Source organism: Amblyomma mixtum, chromosome 6, assembly GCF_055824585.1.
Source record: "Amblyomma mixtum isolate Tamu chromosome 6, ASM5582458v1, whole genome shotgun sequence".
In the NCBI taxonomy this organism is placed as follows: domain Eukaryota; kingdom Metazoa; phylum Arthropoda; class Arachnida; order Ixodida; family Ixodidae; genus Amblyomma; species Amblyomma mixtum.
Window position 1 is genome coordinate 103880500 of NC_143017.1, and position 20000 is coordinate 103900499.

Genomic DNA, 20000 nt, shown 5'->3' on the forward strand with positions numbered 1-20000 from the left:
CTCGTTCTTTTCTACTGTACTGTTTTCCAACATTCTTTCCACAGTGATTATTACCGTCCAGAACGTTGGCCACACTTCCCATCTATGTCTAACTCTCTGTTTGATGCTATTTTGTCGTAACGTCGTTACTGAACGCCAGTTTGTGTTCTTGTTTTCGGTAGCAGCCGGTAGAAGCAGTCACAAAACATATGAAATGGTCGGCGAAAAAGAACGGCTACAGAATCATGGTGTAGAATCGAACAAGCCTTTTCAGGTAATAATACTCGTGCTCCTCACGTTGTTCTTTTAGGTTATTTCCTGAGAAGTGCGACGAAACCACCGGCTTCGAAGAACGCTTGTAACCTTAAATTTACGCACTGCCGTGCTTATCCAGCCCCAGCCTTAGTCAAGTTTTTTTTTTTATCTTGTTGCAGGTCTAGACGAGACATAGCGAGAGAAAAGGCCCCAGAGTTTGGAAAGAAGCGGAAGGCCTTGGAGTTCAAGACCATACGTGCAAGATGAAATCGATTCCTTTCGCCTCTCCTGAGTACAAAGCAAAGACGACGGCGGAGAGAACAGCGCATGGAGTTGGCAATTCCAATTTCTTCGCAAAGCTCTGAGCAAACAATAGATTTAGGTGTCAAAAAAAGCCGCGCGTCAGCCCATTTCCCCGTTGTGTGTGGAAAAACAACTCTGACTGTGCGCTGAACTGGGGAACAGAATGGCTTTTAAAATATGCCGCGCACGACACGCTATAGGGCGTCTTGTACACACAGCATAGCACAGTGCGTACACGCTTTCCTCTAGTTTTTGAAGCGCAGAGAACGCATAGCAAGAAAGAGAGCAGCGCGTGGCAATATCGCTGGAACCGCGCTGTCACGGCGTGCGTGTGTCTGTGTACGCTATGGTCACCTCGCCTGCAGATGGCAGCGTTGCTATCGCAAGCTTGCGTTTTCGCCACTCTTAGCACTCTTCGTACAACTCTAATAAAACACCCGCGGCACGGAATAAAAAGAACGCGCACTTTGAACCATTAACACCGTGACCAGTTTCATGCAGCGCAATGAAATTTGAATTTTAAAGCTCCCACTATCTTACCTAACTCCCGGAAACCTCGAAGATATGGGTCTCTTTTGAGAATGTTCAGTTATAAACATTCAAACATGGCCCTACTTGTCATTATCATCATCATCATCCTGACTACGACCTCTGCAGGACATAGCCCTCTTTATATATCTCGAACTAACCCCGCCCCGTGCCAGCCCCGGCCATCTTACCCCCCCCCCCCCCCCCTAGACTTCTTAACCTCATCCGCCCTCATATCATCCTTCCGCCCCCTGCTTCGGTTGTCTTCTCTTGGAAGTCCGTCGATTACCCTTAACGACCATAGGTCATTGTGCTCTCGCAGAGCATGCTCAGTCCAAGCCCGTTTCTACTTGTTTATTTCGACTATGATATCTTTAATCGGCGTTTGCTCTCCTACCCACTCTGCTTTCTTCTAGTCTCTTGACATTACACCTATAATTTTCCTTTCCATAGGTCCCTGCGTTGTTCTCAGCTTAAGCTGAACCCTTTCCGTTAGTCTCCACGTTTCTGCCCCATAGTTGAGCACCGTACGATACAGCTGTTTTATGCTTTTCTCTTGAAGGATACTGTAAAGTGGAAATCGTGATCTGAGAGAACCTGCCTTATGCGCTACACCCATCCTTATTTTTCTGGTTACTTCTCACTCATGATCCGGATCAGCGGCCACTGCCTGCCCTTATCAAGACGTACTCCCTTACCACTTCCAGCACCCGCTACCAATTGTGAACTGCAGTTCCCTTGCGAGGCTGTTGAACATTACTTTGGTTTTCTGCACGCTAATTTTTGTACCGACCATTCTCCACTGCCTGTCCTACTCATTGATCATGCTTTGCAGCTCATCTCCTCAGTGACCTAGCAGGGAAATGTCATTCATAACGTCAGCGATGAAATTCGCATAAGGAAGTGTTTTAAGTAGGGAGACGCGATCTAGCCAATACTATTCACCGCCTGTTTACAGGAGGTGTTCCAAGGCCTGGATTGGGAACAGTTGGGGATAAGAGTTAAAGGAGAATACCTAACTAATTTGCGATTCGGTCATGAAATTGCCTTCCTAAGTCACTGAGGAAATGAACTGCAAAACATGATGAATGCATTAGGCAGTCAGAGCAGAACAGTGGGTCTAAAAATTAACATGCAGAAAACCATGGTAATGTTCAACAGTTTCGCAAGGGAACAGTAGTTCACAAAAGCTAGCGGGTGCTGGAAGTGGCAAGGGAATATGTCTGCTTAGGGCAGGTAGTGACCGCAGATCCGAATCATGAGAGGGAAATGACGATACGAATAAAAATGCGGGGGAACGCACATGGCAGGTCCTCTCAGATCATGAATGGCAATAGCTGTATCTTACCTGTACTCACCTACGGGGCAGAAACTTGGAAGCTAACAAGAAGGGTTCAGTTTAAGTTAAGGCGAACGCAGCTAGCTTTAGGAATAATAATGATAGGTGCACGTTATGATGCCGGAAGTTGGCAGAGTGGATGACATACTATGACATACTATGACATAAATTAAGAGGAAGAAATGGGCTTGTGCAGAGCATATATTGAGAAGGCAAGGCAACCGCTGGTCCTTAAGGATAACTGAGTGGATTCTAAAAAAAGGCAAGCGAAAGAAAGGGCGGCTGGCAGTTAGGTCGGCGGATGAGATCGAGAAGTTTGCGTGGATACGCTGGCCGCAGCTGGCAAAGAGCAGGGTTAATTGGAGAGACATAGGAAAGGCCTTTACCCTGCAGTGGGCGTAGTCAGTGAAATATTTGACAGGCCAGGATTGTCTGCAAATGACGTTGTTAAGCCCCTGAAATGGTGGAAATAAAGGAACCTTCCCTGGTTCCCTACCTTTCCGTACTTAAACGAGTGCCAGCATTCCCGAAAGATTGTTAGGTCAGTCTTAGCTCATATAATGATCATTTGATACCAACTGCCGTCAGTGTTGCGTGAAATATGAGATGCGGCTAGCACGAAGAATCGTCAGGGCGAGCAAGCAACCAATGTACTCGAACACGCTGCGTTCCTTGCGAGATGCGGGAGCTGTGTGATTCGCAGGGATGGTCACAGCTCTTTCGGTAACGTGATGTTCTATGCGGCGCACGTTGCGAGTGCGAAACCAGCTCGGCGAACTGCGCCGAGGCCGTTGTCAACAAAGCTGCGCTCCGTGCCGCACTGAGTTTCGCCGCCAGCAGGCCCCACTTGTGTTCCTGCCTAACGCTTCGACGTCGGCGTGGAGGGACGATGCGAGTTTTTTGAAGTTGGAAAAGAAAATGGCCGCGGCAGCTCAACTTGTGTCTTTTTTTTTTCCCTGACACCACTCTGTTTTCTGAAGTTGTTGCTCTTTGCAATGCGGGAGCAGTGAAGAGTTCATGCACTACTTTTTTTCTGTCTGGCGTCTCTTTGTTTATGTAGACTGAACGTTAAAGGCGCAAGAACACATCTCGCTAAGCTTCATCCGGGAGGAAACAAAGGAGCTGGGAATACCACTTATGAACAACAATGGACTAACTTTTTCTAGACATATGAGTTGCTATAAAATAAACATTTTTGTTCTCGGATATATTTCAGAATGAAATTGTAAACATCGCACCGCCCTTGGCTCCCAACAGGGTTTTGCTCCTTCTCAGCGTGCAAGCTGGCAGCAATGCTTGTATACGTTCAAAAGCACTAGAATATGCAACCTGTCAAGCACCAGATAAAGCACGCATTTATAAATAAGCTACCTCACTCTTCTGTACCCATCACAACTAGAGAGAGCATCGCCATACTTGTCGCCTTGGTTTTCTCTTTAAGACAGGGATACGCACTTCGTTTTCTCTTGAACAGAAGCTCTTTACTTCCGATAGGAGCTTTCGTTATTAGCAAATGTACAGAGAGTACCATCTTTCTATTTACAGGCATAGTTCGCTAATGATGGTTTCGATGAGGCTGCAAGGGTGTTCTAACTTTCTCCTTCGTTATTTAATGAACAGTTCTGCGATGCATGCTCCCAATTAGCGATCAGTGGATTTTCACGGGTCAAAGCTATGCCCCAGCTAACCGAAACGCTGCGGTGAACAACTGGAGTTAGATTTAGATAAACGGGGGCTTAACCTGCGCTTAGAACTCTGTATAAGAAAAATTCGACAGTTCGGTCTTACTGGAATTCGTCCAATTTGGCTGGTTTCAAAATATTGCACTTTTTCTCAGAATCCGCATTACATAGAGGCCCAGTTGCTAGTACCTACGAGATTAAATAACAATCTTCGACAAAGTTCGAAGCCAACAAAATATTACTGAAACCACCAGTATCTCTACTCAAAACAAGTTGTCCCATTGGAGTTTGTATCGTTCTTTTCTTTCATACTCAAAAGCCTTTTCTAAGGGAAAGAGTATAAATAAAATTTCTTCATATATTGTAAGATTTCGCTATAGCAATCTATGTATCCGCCGATCACCCGTCGACTGGCTTGCGTTCTTTTTTTGCTATTAACGCTTTCGCTATGGTTAAAAGGCGCTGAAAAATTGAAAAGTATTTTTGAGGAAAGGAAATGTCGCAGTAACTGTCTCGGATATCTCGGTGGACACCCAAGGAAGGGATAAGGCAGGGAGTGAAAGAAGAAAGGAAGAGAGGGGTGCCATAGTGGAGTACTCCGGAGTAATTTCGACCACCTGGGGATCTTTAACGTGCACTGACATCGCAGAGCACACGGGTCGTTTCGCCTCCATCGAAACGCGACCGCCGCGGTCAGCTCGGAAGCCAGGTACTACGGATCAGTAGCCGAGCGCTCTAACCACTGAGCCATCGCGGCGGGTAAAAAACGTTCCAAATTCGTTTTCTATAGCAGTCTGAGATTGAGATGCTCTTTGCGACTAATGAAGAAGATTTCAAAGCAAGATTCTCCTACGCATCGCAGGAATGGGCATTTGCCTTAAATATTTCCATACCAGTACCTTGCAATGTTCGAATATTCAAAATTCTTGTAAAAGAATGCTGGACATGATTAACCGAGCCGCACATCAATTGTGCCATATTTTCTTGGGCACTCACACGAAAAGGAAACATCACAAATCAGATCACGTTATTTGAGCAGCCTGCGCAATTTCTCCCTCACAAATTTCCTCGCATGTGTGAAAAAAGTCGAGATATGGCTTTTTACACGGTAAATTCCACAGACCGTTCGAGTGAGCAGCGGCTTGCGTTGAAGATAAACACAACTTTTACCACTGCCTCGCCACGGCAGGCGCCCTCAAAGCTTCACAGAAACTCCTTTATATGGATTTCCAACGACACTTTGCTTTTCGCAACCCGATATCTTTCTAGGGACAACAAACTTCGCCTGTAGTCCATCGTGCAAAGCTGAATTCACACACACACACTCCTCCGAGGGCATGCACTTCTGCTGAGCTTCCATCCGACCGCCGAATTTTGCCTATCCCCTATACTCGGGAAAGCCGTTAGAGAAACATTAGGCTTAGGCTTTTTTGGTTCCTTCGTTTCGTTCTGTCGAAGCCAGATTCCAAGCCCCGGCCGCATATCCACGGCATAGCAGAATTACCGAGCAAGAAGTCACGCAGCATAAAACGAATATCCTGTCTGCACCAGAGACGCCATTTCAGCGGCTCATGAGCGCATTGGTCAGAAGTTTGGCTCGCGTTTACTTCCTCACTTTCTGCGCTTCTGTCCTTTTTTCTCATCTCGCGGAAAGCACGCGTGGTACATAGATTAAGGAACCCATACCGCTTTACTTCGTTTCGTTCTCGGTTCTTCCAGCAGCTGGGAACCACATCAAAGTACCGAAATAAAGAGCCGCTATTTCGCAGGTTCGGAGAACGTTACAGCGCTCCTAATGGTGTAATCTCACATTTCTAAATGGGAGAAAGCCCCGCGGCACGTCCAGAGCATACCTCATAGACGGGGCAAAAGTGAGACCTAATCCTGGAAAGTGAGGGCCGCCATGCGAGTGCTTAGGAACCTTGCAGGCCGGCCTGCACTTTCGGCTGCTCAACTCAAGAATCTCAGCACCAGTTGCTTTACTGCCAGGAACAACCGGCGGAAAGCGTATGGCTATATTGGGAAATAAGGTTGGAGCAAGGAACACGGAAAAACTCTCATGTGATTAGACTGTGCCATGCGTGTCAGCACACGCCAACTGTGTAACAGCAATCACATCGTCGCACGTTATTTTCGCCTTCTTTGCTGCACACGGTTGTCAATTAATTTTTGTAGAAACTGACTTTCAACCCGCTTTCATGCCATGCGTGCTCTGTTCGGAGGCATACAATAAGCCCTAGCCTCGCAGATCCGTCTTTCTGGCTCCTCCGGCAAGTACAAAGTTATCGCGGTGACAAACAGGCGCAGGTTCTGGTACTGAATTTCACCTCAATCTGAAGTTTTATGCTCTGAAAATAATCGAGCACTTCAATGACACCACTGCGTACGGATCGTAGAACATTGTTTACAAGGGAAGAGCAAACGCAACGGGAAAAACAACCTCTTCACGAAGACAGGCCAACGTAGCCACTCCAAACATAAAATTCTCGGCTCGATCTTCATTGGCACGTGTACTCAGGCCGAGCTTGAGGCTTACATGTTACTTACGCGGTCCAACATAGACGCCCTAAAGTAACAACAAACTGGAGCTCCTGCTTTACCGTCCTTGCTCCAACGTAACCTAAAACCACATTCAAAGTTAGGAAACGGAGGTAGAACTTCTAAGAGAAAAAAAACGCGCTTCATTGCTGATGTCTGTCTATAGTTCCATGCAATGTGCTTTTTGGATGCACGGTTCAAACAAACCGCTAGAAAGCAAAGGAAATGTAGACTCGCCTCTATTTGAACGCATGAAATAAAAATAAGCGGATGCGCTACACACTAGAGAACTATACTACGCTTTTCTTCTTTATTGCATGCAAAAGCTACTGAGAAAAAATACAAATCGACTGATGCTTCAGACAACCGGGCAGTAAGGCGCCGATTGAGTACAGCGACTTCTGGCGAAAGATCCGCGCCTTAAACCTCGAAAAACTGTGGCGTAAAATGCAGAGCCTCAAGTACACCTATTTTTTTTTCTGAACAGAAGGGGGCGATGTCATCAGCTCAGGCTATGCTCTTAATTTCATACCGAGCCAGTGAGAAATCAAGGACAGCTGCGCGAAAAATAAAACTAAAGCAAAAGGGCTCAAGCTATAGTGAACCACTTTGCCGAATAGATTTCAGTGAAATATGCTTGGTTAGCTCTTCGTTAGCGATCAGCCCTTTATAGGAGTCTTTGTAACGCAGCCTTACGCTCTGTAGCGAAGCATTACCAATGGTTTGGTTTGGTTTAATGGGGTTTAACGTCCCAAAGCAACTAAGGCTATGAGGGACGCCGTAGTGAAGGGCTCCGGAAATTTCGACCACCTTCCAAGATTGCAAAAAAGAAATTGTGAAGAGCTTTATCAAGCGCCTTTGCCGGGACAATCTAAGCCGCTCTATTCCTTGAGTGAAAATTATGTATCAAGCTGCCAATCCTGTAAATAAGAGCTACTTGACTATTGCCGTCTGCCAGTGTCTCCAGTACGGATATGGGCTTCTATACTGCGCCCTCGCACACCACAGACCTGATGTGAGTCTATTAAGTTCATAGAAACAAGTTACAGACAGCTAAAAAAATATCTTAGCAAATCTTTTAGTCTGCATTACCCAGGTAAATCTTAGGCGACCAGGTTACACGTGACAAAGCGGAAAGTGACATCGATTTTTACGGAGTAAATAGGGAGGGGGGTGAGTTACTTAAGAACCCGACAGTACTTGCCGCCCGGTGTTTCAGAACCACGAATCGACATTTACTCAGGTATTGCGCATAATTTACTATATAATATTTTGTTCAATGTATATGTAATAACATATCGGCCAGAATCTGACCGCCCTTTTTAGTCGAGCCTACTATGGCGCGACGTAAGCGCTGAAAAACGGACCAGCAACTGATCACTGCATGTCCTCGGGCCACTCTTCCTTGCCAGCATTCAGCCAGCTACATCGACGTTTCGTTTAGTAGTGTGAAAGTTCGTGCACGTCGGTAACCCATGTGAACATTCCTGGTTCTACAGACACACGCGGGCGGAAAGTATAAAAATATCCGAATGCGGTAACTTGCACTAAAAGCTTTATTTCGCTGCACAGGCTTTTTTAAAGCAGAAATGGGGTGTGATGGAGAAAGGGCGTTACAAGAGTTATCACAGCACAACCCAACGCTTGAAATAGCACATGTAACTCTCTTACTCTTTTCAGCCGTGCTTTTCCTTCAAAAGCTATGTGCCGGCCAAATAAAGCGTAAAGTGGAAGTTAGCGCTAGTGTATAGTTCTATTCTCTTCTTCGTACACGTGTGTCTTGTGTGTTTAACTTTGACTTGGCGTCAGTCATTACCAATTAGGTCTGTTGCAAATGCTCGGCCTATGATCGGTAGTCGGCATTATCCGCTTGGGAACTGCAGCGTGTGGCAATCAAACCCCCTTTCGCAAACTCAAGAGATTATACACGTGTGTGCCGCCGCCCTCAGCTGAGTCCCCACGTTGCCGCGGCTAGCCTACGTTAATTCCTCAAAGACACAGGGAACAGAACTATAATCAGGCCTCTGAGCGCACTACCAGGGAGCAGAAGTTGAAGCGGTCCCGCTTTGCTGCTACCGTTGCTGATTATTAGCTTTTCCAGTACAGGCTTCCTGAGCCGGCAAAATTACCACGCAACTACCGACGCTGCTACAAAGAACAAGCACAGGCTCCCCACTGGGAGGAAGTGTCTGCTTTATCGCCATATACCTGCTGTTCATTTATTCATTCACAGACCCAGGATTGCTCAGTAGAAACCCTCGTTCTTGCCCGCACGGAGACCTGCATTCGAGAGAGTGGCTTGCCGCGGGCTCTCGCTAACGCAGAACGACCCGCTCTGCCTGCCATCACACTCTGCAACAAACGCAAAACGGCACGTGGAGCTGTGCCCAGGGGAGTCGCCGGTCGCCCAGCAGAGAAGCAACCAAGGAAGAGAGCAACGTCAGCCCTCGGAAGGCACTGCTCATTATATGCGCGTCAACAGCCTCCAGACATGATCTAGCTCCTTGATATAAACGGAAATCCACGGCTCGCATGTGCTGAAGCGGCAAGTTTTGAGAGAGGGAAAGAAAACACTATTGAGCCGTAAATGCAGTGTTTTATATTGCGCAATGTGATCTACCAAATACTCATGCTTTTATCCTGCTGTCTTTCAGAGTGTTCTTGGTAGAGTTGGGATACCAATAACAGCAGATTTTCTTTAAGCTAGCGACCTCTTATGAGAGGGTTTTCTTTGAATCTCGTAATGCTTTTGGTTCGTTTTTGAGAATTCATCATTGTAATATAATGCGTCCTTGGCAAATATGGAACACGTAGCATGACAGCAATATGATTACAGTGAATCTAACAGCTTGCCTATGCGTGCAATGCTGCACTGATATCAGTAAAAAGGAGAGTAAAAAAAAAACACAGGCGATCCTTGCGATTGAGGTGGAAGGGTATGCGCTAGCATTGCGACGCCTATTGTGGGACCGATTTGTGTTGACAAACTGAATTTTCTCACATTCGTTTAAATTACAGGTGTGATTTGAGAATCAGTGCAGCATTTCATGTTTTTCAGCAGGTTTAAAGCGAATGTCCAGTAACCATCAATTTTACTCTTTGGTGGTGGTTCTGAGCAGTTTACTCTCTTACACCACGCATTAAAACCGCCAACGACATCGGGTTTTGCCCATAGTGGCCCTGCCAATGCTAGCTCATTTAAAATGTCATCTTGAAACTCTCATAACCTCGGAACCCAGTTTTGCTTGGATTCCTTTAATTTAAACAGCGCCCCATGATATTAAAATTAGGAGCTCTTGTCTGCCTCAAATGGCTTAATGCTATGATCTTTCGCCTCTGGTGTAACAGCGAAGCAAAATAACTATGCATCATTTTTCGCGCATCAGAATCAAATCTCCTACTTCACAGTCCTTTATCCTCTTCATAATCCCAGTTTCCATACTGTTTTGCATCTTTGGCGTAGTGTACTGAAGGGAAGTTTTTGGATTTTATTGTATCATGCCCCTGGCGACGAAGCCTCTGGTAGAGAGATGCAATAAATAAATAAAAACGAGATAGCCAAGCGCGCACTTTACGCCTTCCTTGCGCTCTGTTAGAGTAGAGTCTTAATGCTCGAATGAGGGAACCGGAATCCGCCCAAAAAACGTGGAATATCAAACGGACATATTTTGTCAATGAATTTGTTTTTCACTCTAATGAAGTGAAATGTATTTTTCACTCTAAATTAATCTTGTCCAGGTTCTTGAGAGACCAGGGATATCAGGGGCAGTGACATTCTCAGACACCACGCGCTGTAGCAATGGCTAGCACGCGTTGCTTCAAGTAATTCTTTGCGGCACCCTTCGGACAATGACGGCTCAGCGGAAATCCCAAATGCAAGTGCAGTAAAGGCAAGGAGATGAAAAGATCAGGAGCTTTTATTACCGCGCGAATCTCATTGCCATTTCTTGCCCCCTGCCATTCAATCTTGAGCAGAGCAGAAAAGCTTTTTAAGGTTGCGTAGTCCCGTTTTCGCTCTGTTGAGACGCATGCAACGACAGTGAAAGGTAAAATCTCCAGTCTTACCTCGCACTCACTCATGGCCGTTCTCAAGAGCTGATCCGAAAAGCCGGCATTAGGGCCAAAATCTCTCCGGTCTCCTGAAACGAAACATTACCAAGGACGGCTGTAGTTCAGAACTGCATTTCATCCGCACATCGAGGCAAGTACATCACGCTGAAAATGTCGCAATGTTCTTTTCATTCAAAGCGGTCGTGGTGCATTAGCCTCATCTCGAAACATGCACTCGCCTCCAGTCTTCATTCATTGTCCTCACTGCGCACGTGTCTTCAGTGTACCACGAGTCGCTTTCTCACATGGCTAGGATCACGGCCGTAATGAGCTGAACTTTTCAACCGCTTTTGGTAGCGAATAAATTCAAATATTCACGGGTCAGGGAGGTGTTCAACCCCTAAGCGACGCTCAACTGATGACGGGGGCTAAACTTGAGAACCAGGGATTATTCTTGTCCACGTGGAGGTGTGTGAGGAGAGGGAGAACGTGGGCACACCAATGTTCTTGCAGAGTGTTTGATTTTGAAGTGGGCCACCATCGCTTGGAGAAAAACTGCATTCCCCAAATGAGCAGCACAAGTCACGTCTACTGTAATAATGCGGTGGTTCGTTAACCAAAAAAAAAAAATTACATGAGAGTGCATAAATGTATCAGGTAACTAAAGCCGGGCGCAATCATTCCGAGTTGCGCAGGTCGCGCAGTCTAGCTGAAGGAACTTTGAGGGCTGATCAGGTGATAAAGCAAAAACAGGCATGCATCACACTACGAGTCGGGACTCAGACCATTAGCCTTTAAATTCTAAGCTTATTTTTTATTTTTGGTTACAAGACATAGATATAACGTGAAGAAATTAAAACAGCATGGTGGCAGGCTAGTCGCGTATAGAATTCATTGCTGCTCGACATGAGATATATCAGTTATGGCATACAAGTAGCAATATTATACAAAAATGAAGGACGTTCCATCAAAATACAAGCGGCAAGCGGGTGATTGGAAATGTTGCCTCAGATGCCAGAGTGCAGCTGCTGACTTTGCAGGTTTCTTTTGCATCCCAACCTTCTCTGGACACAAAGTCCGCAACTACACCTCGAGCGCATTGTACGCACTTGGAGAGAAATGCTGAGAGGATACCACAGGAGGCACTGCGCGAGAACCACAGTCAGCGCGCGTTCATCAAGAGCTCTGACACCAATCAGCTCACGAGCTCGACAACGGACCGCCTTTACCGGCGTTTATTAATAGCAGAAAGAAGAATGAAATCATGCGGAACCCTGCCTTTATATCAAGGGCGAGCATGTGGGCCAAGTATTGTTTGGATCGCGCGAAATACAGCGGTGGCACAAGATCGGCAGTCCTGTTAACTCCTAAGTGGGGTCGACGTAAACAGCCCTTCACGCATATACAGAAGTCCGATGCACAAAATGTGGCGCCTAGTTGTGAAGGCCATGATAGATTATTTCGGCTCGAATAAAATCTGTGCGCCGCACTTTGTTGTGTTCGTCTACAGTGTAATGATTCAAGGCCTCTTCCTTATTGACCAGCACTTCATATGTTTAGCACAATTTTGGACAAAGTAATGGTTAAGAAGGCTGCAGACAGTGGCGCAACATATCAGAAGAGAATACTGCGAGGCTTGGATTAGCTGGAGCGAGAAATAAACGTCTTCAGTGAAACACATGTTGATGCGTGAGCAATGCAGAGCTGCTCCACCATGGGGAAAGGAGGCAATAAAAAAGGTCAGATACCAAACAGGCTCTGGGCTGCGTGAGCACCAGAGCTAGCAAGCACGTCCAAGACATAATGGTGTGACAGCAGCGCTGGTAAATGTGCACTAGCAAGACAACGTTGGCTCAGTGTGCCGCTCAGCAGATCCGTGGCGCCTGCTGCTGTAATCAGTTGGATGCTTTTTGCATTAACCAGGAAACGTATATAGCTGGATTCGTCTTACGGCGATAAATGACCCTCCGTCCGTTTCGAAGGGAGATAAGACCGCTTCTGCTTTCAGAGCGATAAAGGCGAGGTGGCGCTAAGGAGGACGCAGAGGGCGGTAATAATAGTAAAAACGCGCCCATACCGTCCAAGCTGCTTCACTGTGAGTTCGGCTAAACAGAAATTTTTTGTCTTTATATACAAGCGTGCTTTCTGCATACATTACTGAGCATGCATTTCGATGTTTCTACATGCCTGCTTAGAATACTACAAGCGCGAAAGCAAGCACTCGTAGCTGGCTGCAAAAACCACCTAAATTAAATGTGCTTAACACGGTAACGAGTCCATGTAGTGCGTATGAAATGATCAGCGCCTAAAACATAGTTCTGGTTAGAGGAATTGGAGCGGTTCTTTACTTCAAGACACCACGCCTGAATAAACTTCTTCCGAGTTCTTTGACGCAAGATACGAAGTGACGTATATAAAAAAAGAGGCTATCATTCAACTTTCTCGCACACCTCAACACTTCTTTCCTCGCTATTTTCTTATTTACCTAATTTATTCTAAAAACTGCGCCAGATTGGTTGCATTTAGGAAAAACTGCGGCTCTCACGAAACCGGAATTGCACGCAGCCATGTTCTGCGTTCAGGCCGCCGCCAACTACATCGCTATGCATCAACCTTCAATATTAGGCTTGCGACGGAGTTTTTGCATAAGAACTCGTTGCCGTGGTAGGTATTACCATGCACTCTAAATATAAAACAGCGCACGCAGGGAAACTTCAAGATGCCTCGCCATAGGAACTCATTCCACCCTGCTCATTTCCAGCTGGGTATACTATTTTATTCATTTTTTCCAGCTGAGACGTCTGCCAAAACCACTCTCGCCTTAGTTTCATTTAGTCGACGGAGGCGACTAGATTTCGTGAATTGTGTTTTAAAGCTTATCCTCAGGCGACGAAGGTAGAAGGTAAATCAACCAACCACCGCGGTCCTAAACACATCGAGCTCGTAACACGAGGCAAAGTATCGTAACAGCTCGCTAGTCACTTCGAACTGTGTCTCTGGCAGTAAAGCATGTGCGCGAGGCTGCCAACAAAATAACAAAGAATACGGTGCTTGAGACTGAGATGAGGTTCCCGAAGTAAGGACGCATACACACACGTGGATGCACGAAAGCTGTGACGAGATGAAGCCAACCCTCGGATCTAATAAATCTAGGCCGAATATTTCCCGCACTCTTTCTACTTCCCGAAGATTAATCATCCTAGCCTCAAAGCTTTTTGCACCGAAAGTCTCACGTCGGTGCAAGATTTCAGTCGCTTCATCTCCATAATGACGATATCGTGTCGGCGGCTAAGCGTGGTCTAAAAGCAGGCCATGTCTGCGTGTTTTAAAATCGCGCGCTTTCGTTGGCGCTTATTTATTTAGTATTCGCTTTTTTTTTCTGTCTGACGCCCAGCAAGCGACTGAAGCCTTGGCGGCCACTGCAACTTTTCTTTTTTTCTCAAGTGGCCCTTTCATGGCGAAGTAACGCGCTAGCCAGAAGATTTTTCCATTTATTGATAGTGAACTGAGCCGGCGAGTTCTGTCCGAAGCGGATGTCTTAATGATGTTGAAAATAAAGAGTACAGAGTGAAATCTTTCAGCTTCGAATGAGTCCCTGCGTTGCCAAAGAGTTGTAACAAAAAGCTCGCATGCTTCAATGCCTCCGAATCAGCCTGCTTCTTTATTCCTGTTTGACAATACTACATTCACGAAGAAGGCAAAGCTCAAGTGGCACTGTCCTAATTTCTGAGTGTGCACGCGCGCTTTTATCAATGTCACGCGGAGAAAAAGAAACTCTGATAGCAGATGCCTTTGCGATGCACAGTGCACTTTGGAAGGCCTCATGTTTTGCAACCAAGGTCCACCAAATGTTGCTACTCAATTCTATAGAAAGACTTCATAGTGCCCAAGGTCAAGGAAACTGCCAAGTTCCTTTTAGTTGAGCTACAGAGTGAATCACCACAGTCACTGAGCTGCAGTCTGAGAAGGCAAAAATCTTGCATATTTCGGTACTCAGCGTGTGTAATCAATCGAATTGCAACCATTCTTTTCTTTATGCCGCAGTGAACTGCCCACTTTATGTATGCGACTATGTGGTTTCATTGTTGTAACGCCGGCTTTGGCGAATGATGGCGGTGGTGGTAAAAATCTTTTATTCAGTCAAAATAAAGAGGTGAGGCTCTTTAACGAGACCTGCAGTGGGTGGAGTCCTTATTCCGGAACCCCAGTAGTCGAAGCCGCCAGCTTAGCTCTCCTGACCAAGGCATTCTGGGCCGGAAGGCCCGAGCAACCGAGCGAGGTCGCCTCTCTGGTAAAGTTGGGGGAGGGGAGAGAGCTGAGTTGCGCTGGCAAGCCCACAGAATGTGGTAAGTGTCAGCCACATCTCCACAGTGTTAGTATTTTCCAGTGAACGCGGGATCGAACTGTTTAAGTACTGCAGGGCACAGCACTGTATTGGTGAATAATCGCAACAGAACGCGTTCCTTTGCTTTCACAGTCCTAACCTAAGTAAACGTATTCGCTTACCACTTGCAGCACTTTGCTATCAATTGTGAACTGCTGTTTTCTTGCTAGACTGTTGAACATCACTCTGGTCTTCTGCGTGTCAATTTTAAGACCCACCGTTCTGTTGTGCCTGCCTAGCTCATTGATTATGCTTTGCAGTTCATCTCTTGAGTGACTCAGCAAGGCAATGTCATCACCGAATCGCAAATTACTTAGATGTTCTCCATTAACTCTTGTCCCCAAATGTTCCCAATCCAGGCCCCGGAATACCTCCTATAAACAGCGTGTGAATAGAATTGGCAAGATCGTGTCTTTCTGCCTAACATCCTTCCTTATTGGATTTTATTCCTGACTTTATGACGTATTATGGTAGCTGTGTAGTCGTTACAGATATCTTCCAGTATTTTCAAATAAGATTCTTCTACACCCTGATTCCGCAATGCCTGCATGGCTGCTGAGGTTTCAACTGAGTCAAATGATTTCTCGTAATAAATGAACGCTGTATATAGGGGTTGGTTATATTCTGCGCATTTCTCTATCACCTGATTGATAGTGTGAATATGGTCTATTGTCGAGTATCCTTTACGAAAACCTGCCTGATCATTTGGCTGATTTAAGTCTAAGGTTTTCCTAATTCTATTTGTGATCACCTTAGTAAATACCTAGGAGGCAACAGACAGTCTGTAATTTTTCAAGCCCTTGACCTCTCCTTTCTTATGAATTAAGATTTGGATACTGTTCTTCCAAGCTTCTCGTACACTCGAGGTCATAAATCATTGTGTATACAGGGTGGCTAGTTTTTCTAGCACAATCTCCCCTCCCTCCTTCAACAAACATGCTGTTACCTGATCCTCACCGGCTGATTTTCCCCTTTGCATTGCTCCCAAGGCTTTCTTTACTTCCTCTTTCGTTAATGGCGGGATATACCACTGCTCTACGCTACTGTCTCTCTCATTAACGTTCTGATTACATTCGCTACTGTACAGATTTGTGTAGAACTCCACCTACTTGAACTATATTATCCATATTACTAATGACATTGCCCTCTCTGTCTCTTAACGCATACATCTGGTTTTTACCTCTGGCTAGTTTTCTCTTGACTGCTTTTAGGCAACCTCTGTTCTTTAGAGCACGCTCGACTTTCTCCCTGTTAAGCTTCCATATGTTGGCTACCTGGCGCTTATTTATTAACTTTGATAGCTCTGCCAGTTCTATTCTTTCCGTAGGATTAGACGCTTTCATGCCGTGGCGTTTTTTAATCCGATTTTTCGTCTCCTGGGATAGCTTGCCGGTATCCTGTCTATCTATCCTACCGCCTACTTCTACTGCACACTCCTTAATGATAGCTGTGAGATTATCCGTCATTCTTTCGACACTAAGATCGTCCCCCTTAGTTAGAGCCGAATTTCTGTTCTGCGGCGGTACCCTAAATTCCTCTGTTTTTCCTATTACACTAACTCGTTAATGGGCTTCCGCTTCACTAACTTCTTCCGTTCTCTTCTAAGGTCTAACCTAATGTATACCTTACCACTCTGTGCTCGCTACAACGCACCTGTCCAAGGACCTCCACATCCTGCACGATACCAGGGTGAGCGCATAATATAAAGTGTATTTCATTTTTAGTGTCACCGTTGGGGCTCTTCCACGTCCACTTCCTGTTATTTCGTTTCCGGAATAAGGTATTCATGACCCGTAAATTAATTCTCTCTGCGAACTCCACTAATAACTCTCCTCTGCTATTCCTGGATCCCATGCCTTAGTTGCCTACCGCATGGTCTCCAGCCTGCTTCTTGCCTACCTTCACATTGGAATCCCCCATTAGTATAGCTTACCGCGATTTTACTTTGTTCATTGCCGATTCCACGTCTTCATAGAAGCTCGCAACGATCTGGCCATCATGGCTTGATATAGGCGCGTAGGCCTGCACGAACTTCAGCTTCTCTTATTAAGCCTAATTATGAAAGCCGCCACCCTCTCATTAATCCAAAGAACTCGTCTATTTTGTCAGCTATATCCTCATTGATGAGGAATCCCACACATAGTTCTCGTCTGTCCGCTAACCAATGGTAGCACAGTACGTGCCCGCCCTATAGTACTGCATATGCCTCATCTGTCCTCCTAACCTCGCTAAGCCCTATGGCATTCCATTTAGTACCCGCTAGTTCCTCGAACAGAACTGCTAGGTTAGCCTCACTGGATCAGGTTCTAGCGTTAAACGTTGTCAGGTTTAGATTCCAATGACGCCTGTCCGGAGCCAGAGATTCTTAGCACCCTCCGCTGCGTCAATGATCTGACCACCGCCTTGGTCAGTTGCTCCGCAGCCGCTAGGGACTGAGGGTTAATTGGCTTGGTCATAGAAGGTTGTGGCCAAGTACTGCACCAGGGTGGTTCGTCGGTTCTGGTCACCGAGGTCAGGCCGCACCCCAGGCCTGGTTGTGCAATTCCATCGACTCGCGGAGATTTTTTTTTTTTTTAGCGTGAGCTACACTGGCCGAGGTTGAGCAGTTTCGCGTGGCTCCTGGAGAGCCGTGCTGCGCATGCGCGGGGCATGCGCGAGGAGCAAGTGACTTCACTACGCACAGCTGGCGTGCCTCGCCGCGCGCACTCGCCTTCCTTTCCTTAAAATGATCAGAGTGTAAAAAGCTGTCAACACCAACGCCAATGAACACAACGAACGCCGACGGCCGATGGCTTCAGCGCCGCGTTTCTGGCACAACGTTGTCAATGTCAACGCATACAGCGCACACCTGTCACTACCGCCACTTAGCTTAAAGCACGGTTGTGGTGTCCACTGTTCCAAGAGGGCAGTTATGCGCCTTCCCTCTGGTTCAGGTATCCACCGAGATGTGGACACCTCGCCCTCACCTCACGCTACGTATATCTTGGCATAGCAGAGATAAGCCACAGCCAATTTTTTTTATTTAAACCTGATGGAGAATTGCGTGGCACCGAGATTCGGACCCCAATTTTCTTCCACGCAAGGCGGATGCTGTACCTCTACGCCATCGCTGCATTGTGTAGCTACAGATGCGCGTCATTGCTCGGCCACTTTGTAAAGAGAGTGCGAAGCACTAGTTCTTCAGGTGGAAGCTATCGCGTACACACTAGGTTTGCCGGAGTTAAACCACCAGCATTCTTTCTGTGGCTAGTTTATTACTTTGATGTATTTAGCGACGGTACAATGAATACCGCGAGTGCAGTTTCAGATAGCCTTGCCTCGTCACGTCCCACTTTTTAATGCGACAGCATTATATGTTACTTTCAAGGTCATGTCCGCACAGCATGTCCGCAGAAAACGGCACCATGTGACGTCACGAGTCGACATTGTATGAAGTCACGCTACATCGATGTAATATGACGTCATGCCAAGTCATGTGGCAACGATGTAATGTGACGTCATACTAAGCCGCGTAACAACAATGTAATGTGACGTCATACTAAGCCGCGTGACAACAATGTAATGTGACGTCATACCAGGTCACCTGAGAACGATGTAATGTGACGTCATACTAAGCCGCGTGACATGACTGCAAAGCTTCCAGGCCAGGTGACAAGTGAGCTACATGCCGGATTTAAGAACATACCCACATCCGGATCCCCTAGTCCATGAAGGTGTAGATTGAATCCCAGCGATAGCATCACTGACTGACCTCAATGTGATCGCGGCATTCCCGACTGCCGTTCTCGGATGCTGGGGAGTGCCTGCGGTCCTTTCTAGACATCCTTACGCACTACCGCGAAAAAAGGAGGACATACGCTCTCCCTGCCCCCACTCTCACAATCACACAAGCCGCCCATTGGCGCAGGCTACAAACGTCAGAATCCCCATTCAGAACATAGAACAGAACGACCATATCCAGAACAAAGCACGCTAACACGGCCATCCAATTAACAGAGTTCTGTGCCGGGTGTGGCCATCTTACCCACGCTAACTTCCTTACCTCCTCCTCCGTCCAACTGCCCCACTCAGGACCCCGCTATATTTGCCCTCTTTTGGTATCCACTCCGATATGATAAAGCACCATCGATCGTAAATATTTCGCATTACATGCCCTTCATTCGCATTAACGCTTAATTCGCTCCCTGACACTCTGCTCTCTTGTTGTCTCTTTACACGCATCATTTTCCTTTCTATATCTCGCTGCGCTGTCCTAAATTTGAGTTCAACCCTTTTCATTGCCCTCCGCATTTCCGCTTCACAGATTAGTATCAGTAAGATGCAGCCGTTATATATCTTCCTCTTGGCCTATACTGTTTAACTGTCAGTAATAACCTGAGAATGCCTTCTAAAAGCACTCCATCTCATTCTTATTCGCCTAGCTATTTCACTTTTGTGGTCAGGACCTGCTTTCACAAACTGCCCTTAATAGATGTATTCCTTCCCCGCTTGTATTACTTCGCTGGATATCGTAAACTGCTGTGCCTTTTCCAGGGTGTCGAACATTACTTTAGGCTTCATATTAATCTTTAGGCCAGCCATTCTGCTTTCTTACTTTTTTTTTCTCGTGGGGATTTAACGTCCCACAGCGACGTCTCATATAAGTAACATGTTCTGCTGGACGAGTTGGTTCATCTTGGTAAAGTAAAAGCTTTTAGTGCTCCTTTGTGTCTGTGCTCTGCCCCCGTCCTTTCTTAGTCGTTTTTTGCGCTAAAAGCTTTTACTTTACGAAGTCTCACCTGAGGTTCTTTAACGTGCGCTGACATCGCACAGTACACGGGCCTCTAGCATTTCACATCCATCGAAATGCGACCGCCGCGGCCGGGATGGAACCAGTGTATTTGGAGTCCGCAGCCGAGCGCGATAACCATTCAGCCACCGCAGCGGCTTCGTTCTGCTTTGA

At 46.4% G+C, this 20000-nt stretch overlaps 1 protein-coding gene across 4 annotated transcripts in view; it reads right to left on the bottom strand.

The window, feature by feature from the left end:
* LOC149339884 (protein turtle homolog B-like) overlaps positions 1-20000 on the bottom strand; it is an 843694-nt gene that overhangs the window by 467514 nt on the left and 356180 nt on the right. For 2 of the 4 annotated variants that reach the window (XM_089548569.1, XM_089548568.1), the window contains one exon: positions 10690-10763. The exons of the other annotated variants lie outside the window; for them this stretch is intronic. The gene's annotated coding sequence lies outside the window, so the exon portion shown is untranslated. The remainder of the gene's footprint in view (positions 1-10689; positions 10764-20000) is intronic. 4 annotated transcript variants of the gene reach the window in all.